The 5,557-nt window shown below is 41.2% G+C and overlaps 1 protein-coding gene across 2 annotated transcripts in view; it reads left to right on the top strand.

Annotated features, from left to right (window-relative positions):
- Positions 1–2,995: 2,995 nt before the first annotated feature.
- Positions 2,996–5,557, top strand: part of spon2a (spondin 2a, extracellular matrix protein) — a 16,605-nt gene continuing 14,043 nt past the window's right edge. Inside the window, exon 1 of one of the 2 annotated variants that reach the window (XM_025063017.1) lies at positions 2,996–3,017. The gene's annotated coding sequence lies outside the window, so the exon portion shown is untranslated. Of the gene's footprint in view, positions 3,018–4,572; positions 4,646–5,557 lie in introns of those variants that run through there. The other variant, XM_008327121.3, reaches the window with a different exon arrangement.

Consider the following 5,557-nt stretch of genomic DNA (forward strand, 5'->3'; position numbering starts at 1 on the left):
AATGATGGAGAGACATAATAATAAATAAATAATACATTTATAAAAATACTAAAAAATATTAAAACCAGTGAATGAATAAATACTTATTTAAAAAAACAAAAAATCTCTAATTAAAACATTAAGTTAAATGAAATTAAATTAGACTAAAATGAGGTTCATTTTATTCATCTGGGTCAGACCGTTTCCTTGTGGAGGTGTACGGCTCCACCTTTACCTGTACACAGTTAAACCTCGGAGCTCTGCACACTTTAGTGAAGCGAGTTTCATATCCTTTTTTTTTTAATTTCAAGGCCTCGTCCTAGTGAATCAAAAGTCATGTCCCAACAATCATCAGGGAATGTAACGGACATGGAAAAACAACATAATCAGGGAGTTTAGAGCCTCAGTGGGGGGAAAGAGCAGCCTGACAGATCAGGATGTGCACGTTAACATGTCTCAGTGATGGATTGGTCTCCTGACGGACGACCTGTCCCACTTGGAGGGATTGAACTGCAGAGCCCGGAGTCAAGTGGATAAATATTTGTCTTTGGAAAAATAAAATATTATTCCAGCCACTGAAAGACTGCGTCCTCACAGTATTTCCTTAGAAATACTGTAATTAGCAGTAGTGTTTGTATTTATTTGACCAGGGGCCTGTAATGTGGAGCGGCTTTTATTGGCACAACAAATCATATAGAAAATAATGGACATGCTCGTCTGAAGCCAGTACATTGGACATGTACGGATGTGGGTGGAGACTAATCTGAATGGACCTCCGTTTGAATGGAAGTCTATGGTAAAATGACCGTAATTTGACTTATCGCTGTCACCAGGATTTTTTTTCTGATGTTATATTTAGTTCAACGTTAGGGCGCCACATGGTGGGAGAGTGGTTAATGCTTTTGTCTGACAGCTAGGAGGTTACTGGTATGATTGGTGGGAGTTGATAGTTGTCTTTGGTGCTTGATGGTTCTAACGTCCTGCGTTGAGTTCATTGTTGAGTGTAAATGGTTGTTTGTCCATATATAAATATATATAAATATAGACACACTGGATCTTTGATTCACCGTGGCTTATTCTGTCAGGGTACGATATGATGCAAAATTCCACATGAAAATAGCAACAAATTATAAAAACAATGATGCGAAATTCCACATGAAAATAGCAACAGATTATAAAAACAGAGAGAGAGAGAGAGAGAGACTAAATGTCCAATGAGGTAATTACGTGGCCGTTAACATTAAGATGTAACGGTACACGTGCAAAATGTAACGCAGTTACAAAGAGCTGTTGCTCAAAGGCACTGCAAACTCAGTGACACAGTCAACAACAGCTCTGACCTTCAGCTGAGCAGAAAGTTATAAAATCATCAGCAAAACTATTCGATCCTCCATTTCAGCCAAAAGAAATTAAATGAAAAACAATAGAATTTATATCCAGAACGGTGCATATTTAGACAGGACTTCAAAAATATTTCGGTTTAATTCGGGGGTATAAATTCAACATTATTTTTTGGTTTTTCTTTGGGAATCATTACGGCAATTCAATCTGCACCTCTGCGCTGCTCTGGACGTTCACTTTCTAGTATCACCTGTCAACAGCTCATCCAGATCACTGGAAAAACCCGAGTCATTTTGGGCTCAGGAAACCTGACAGTGACAAAAGATTCGACTTTTTCTGCGACTAATAAAGGGCAGCAGATGTTTTTGAGGATCAGAGGGAATCACTCTGCTGTCTGCTTGTTATTTTTCCTCCTTTACTTTATTAATACTGGAGCTGCGTTCACAGTCGATGTCGCCCATCTGGTCCTAATGCGGTCTCTCCTCCTGTCTGTGTGTCTTTGTGGTGATGAAACCAAGACACTGGAGTTGGTACAGTGGCGGCCTGTGATTAGCTCATGGTTTCGCTCTCATTGCTCCACTCTCTTGGCTCGTGTAGCGCTGACGTGAGCACGTGATTGACAGGAAGAAAACCAGTGAATATCTGGGAGATTTACGTCAGTCAGGCGACCTGTGGCTGGTCTGCTGCTGTATCTGGTGTCCTCTGGTGTGTGTGTGTGTGTGTGTTACCTCATTACTACGTCTCCTGCTGTAAACACTGCTGCTATCACAGGGTGCAGTTCTCTGAAGCCTGCTCTTAACCAGGAAATAAAGAGATTTCTGGGGCTCTGCTCTGAGTCAGGATAAGTTCTATCAAAGCAGGTTTGATTGAGCTTACAGAGAGACTTTTAAGGTCAAGAATCCAATTCTTTGGCCAAAAAAAAAAAATCTAATAACACAAAGTTAAAAAAAGAGTAAATGATAATGCAGTTGTTCCATCATCACTTGAACCTTGAACATTTCCTCCTGTTTGTTGCGCCCCAACTGTCACGTCTCTGCGCCCCACCAGCGGGGCCCGCCCCACACTTTGAGAGGCACTGGGTTAACGCATTGATCAAAGTAATCACGGAGTTCCTGCAGAGGTTTCTTGCCGGCGGGTTTTGCCAGTGCTGCGCCAAATTTTTTAGAACTTCCTGTGTGCACGTGCACATGCACACCTGTGTGTTTGGCAGCCACCTCCAGTCCATCTGGATCCTGAGCTGATTGTCATTAATTAGCAGACAGCAACACAAGAGTCTGGGATTTTTCCTCTAACCCTCTTTTAAGTGCGCGGAAAATGAGACAAATAAACAAATGGGAAACAACGGCTTTGACACGTTCAAGGCCACAGATGAAGAGAAAAAGTACACTTCACAGAAAAACAAACACAGACGTTACACATGGTAACCGTAAACACTGAAGGTAATTGTGTCATGTTATCCTTTTAGCATGCGTCCTAATGGACATTTGAGTTGTTCACAGGCTGCAGATACTTCCTGCATGTAACAAATAAAACACACCACGCAGGCCTGTGTTGCCTTCAAAGGAAAATAAAACTGAATGAAAGACAGACGGAGGTTTTATGTTATAAATCATAAAATGATAACCATTTGATTTTCTTTTTTGACTCTTTTTTTCTTTCTTCTTTTTCAGCCACAAACAGACAGAAATGCAAGAAAAGTGAGTAAAGCTCTCCTTTTTCTTCTGCCCAAAGAGAAATCTTGTTGTGTACGACACTGACTCCTGCTGGTCTGGAAGATGAAAAATGCTAGAATGCATGAATTTTCCAAATTAATATCTGGATTTATGTTATGGCTTTTGTTGTTGTGGTAATATGACGTGAAAATTACATTTCTGCTTCAATTTAGCTACTGAGAAATATACTTTTTTTTTACACCCAACAAGAGTAATAATGCGATCTCCATTCTAGTTAAGTGGCTAAAAAATGTTAGCATGTAAGTGCATTAATGCCAGTTACAGGATCATTTATTGAAATTGAAGCATTTAAGTCAAATGAACAGACTTTTATTGTGATTATATGGTTTCTTTGATTTTAGTAAATGTTTCCATTGGTTTAAAATATTTTTTTTATCCAAACATAATGAGATTAACCTAAATTTGACATTTGTAGTTCCTTTTATGCTCTTTCAAAAGTTCCTGAAGGTTGAACTGACGTGGCTGCGTTAGTCTGGAGCTCTGCTCTCCTTCAGGTTCAGGATTGTCTTTCAGACCTGCTCGGTGTCAGTGGGGTCAAGATGATACTGCAGCTTGTGTGGAATACACATGTGATCATAGAGCAGACCTAGCTGCTGATTTAAGAACTGCAGGTCGACCTCTCTGCAGCGCATCACAGTCATGGATAATGAACAGGAAACAGTTAGGAGTCCAGTAGAAGTCGCAAAAAAACCCCAAAAAAAACTACGCACAAGTTCTCAAAGACTCATTCAGTCTGAGACTTGACACGTTGATAAGTGAGTGGCTGCCGGTAACAGAAACCTCCCTGGTCGTCCATGTGTGTACCAGCTGTGGGAACAACTGGTGGACACACACACACACACACATGCACTTGCACACCCTGGCCAGAGGGAGAGGGGTTCCTCAGCTGACATCACAGCTGGATCTGAGTGTGGGGGTGGGAGCCGAGCCATTTAAACCCCTTTGATTTTTCCCAATCAGTAAATGAAGTGAAGAGTTAACTTTTCTCCACTCTCGTCTCCACTGATCTCTTCCCCAGGTTGCATGTTTGTGCGCTCACAAAGTTGTATTCCTGATTTATCCCACTTCACCGCCATAATTCAGCCACTTTACGCAGGCCAGGTCTGGAGGTATGTACGGAGGTGCAGGGGGTAAGAAAACACACAGCGCTGCTGGGTGAACGTGCAGAAGGAGCCAATGTGGTGTCCATTACCCTGTCAGCAATTATGACAGTGACTCTACACAGCCACCAAAGGGCTGCAGAGAGGAGAACAGAGGGGGAGAAGTGAGTGAGGGACGGTGGAGGAGAGGAGCGAGGCTGTGAACCGCCTTCCCATACAAGGAGAGGCAGGGGAGAGAAGGAGGGGAGGGGGAGGAGAGAGAGAGAGAGGAGGGTAAAGCGAGGAGATACAATGACCAAGTGAGAGAGAAGAGGGAGAAAAAAAAGGGGAGGAGGAGGAGAGAAATTTTGCAAAGAGTGATAAAGACAGAGGTTGGAGGGTTGGAGGCTGATAAGGCTGCAGCACACAGCTGGATACAGGGGAGAGAGAGAGAGAGGATCTGTATCCTCCGCTGACGCTTCTCCCTCTGACTGACTGACTGATACAGCACAGGTAGGACACACACACTGAGCCTCCATTCATTCTATGGACACATTCACACACACATTCACACACACATTCACACACTAACTGTTTAGTTTTCTTCTAACAACATGCAGACCATTAAAACAATTTAATCAAAATTGATGCTGTAATAGATTTAAATATAATATTTTTAATATGTAATAATATATTGAAAAATGATAGAGAATAATACACAGTATTTTTTGGACTGCTGTGGTATTGTCTGAAACCCTAGCACTATATCATAAGAGAATGTTTTAAAAACACATTGAGGAAGCTGGGTTTCTGAAATGGTGGTTTGTGGCCCACGTGGGAGCCGAGGCAAAACATTTAGAACTTTTAAACCATACCTTTAATGCCACTTTGGAGCAGTCCTGCTGAGATAATGTCGTCTGTGCTGTAACTGTGTCTGCTTTAGATTTGTGTCACAGCTCGTCATTAGCGTTGGCTAAAAAACATGATTTTGTGGATTTCAAAAACTGGGACAGATCCATTATTTTTTTTCTTTTAAGTATCTGTTTGCGTTTAGTCTAACATTATTCACATGTTGTGATTATACAACATATAATTTGACTGAACAGAGGATTTGACTCTCTGAACATAGATTTGTAATTAAAAAAAAAAAGTGTCTCTGACCAAGAGACTCCAAAGTCATTCCTCTCAAAGCTTTAGATCAAATTTCAAAGGTATTTGGACGTTTTAGTGTAACATTTGTTAATCTGAATAAAAAATATGAGAACTCTGCAGTGACACAACTTGGATTTTCATGTCAACTGCTGATTTGTGCAGTAAACGTTTTAGTTAATTTGCAGAGTAGAGTTTGGCAGTCAGGCAGTGAAAAAGGTTTATTTATAAAGAGCCTGTGTGTGTGTTGGGGCGGGAAAGGGGGTACCGGGGGTA

This window comes from Cynoglossus semilaevis, chromosome 15 (assembly GCF_000523025.1).
Source record: "Cynoglossus semilaevis isolate Cse_v1.0 chromosome 15, Cse_v1.0, whole genome shotgun sequence".
Classification (NCBI taxonomy): domain Eukaryota; kingdom Metazoa; phylum Chordata; class Actinopteri; order Pleuronectiformes; family Cynoglossidae; genus Cynoglossus; species Cynoglossus semilaevis.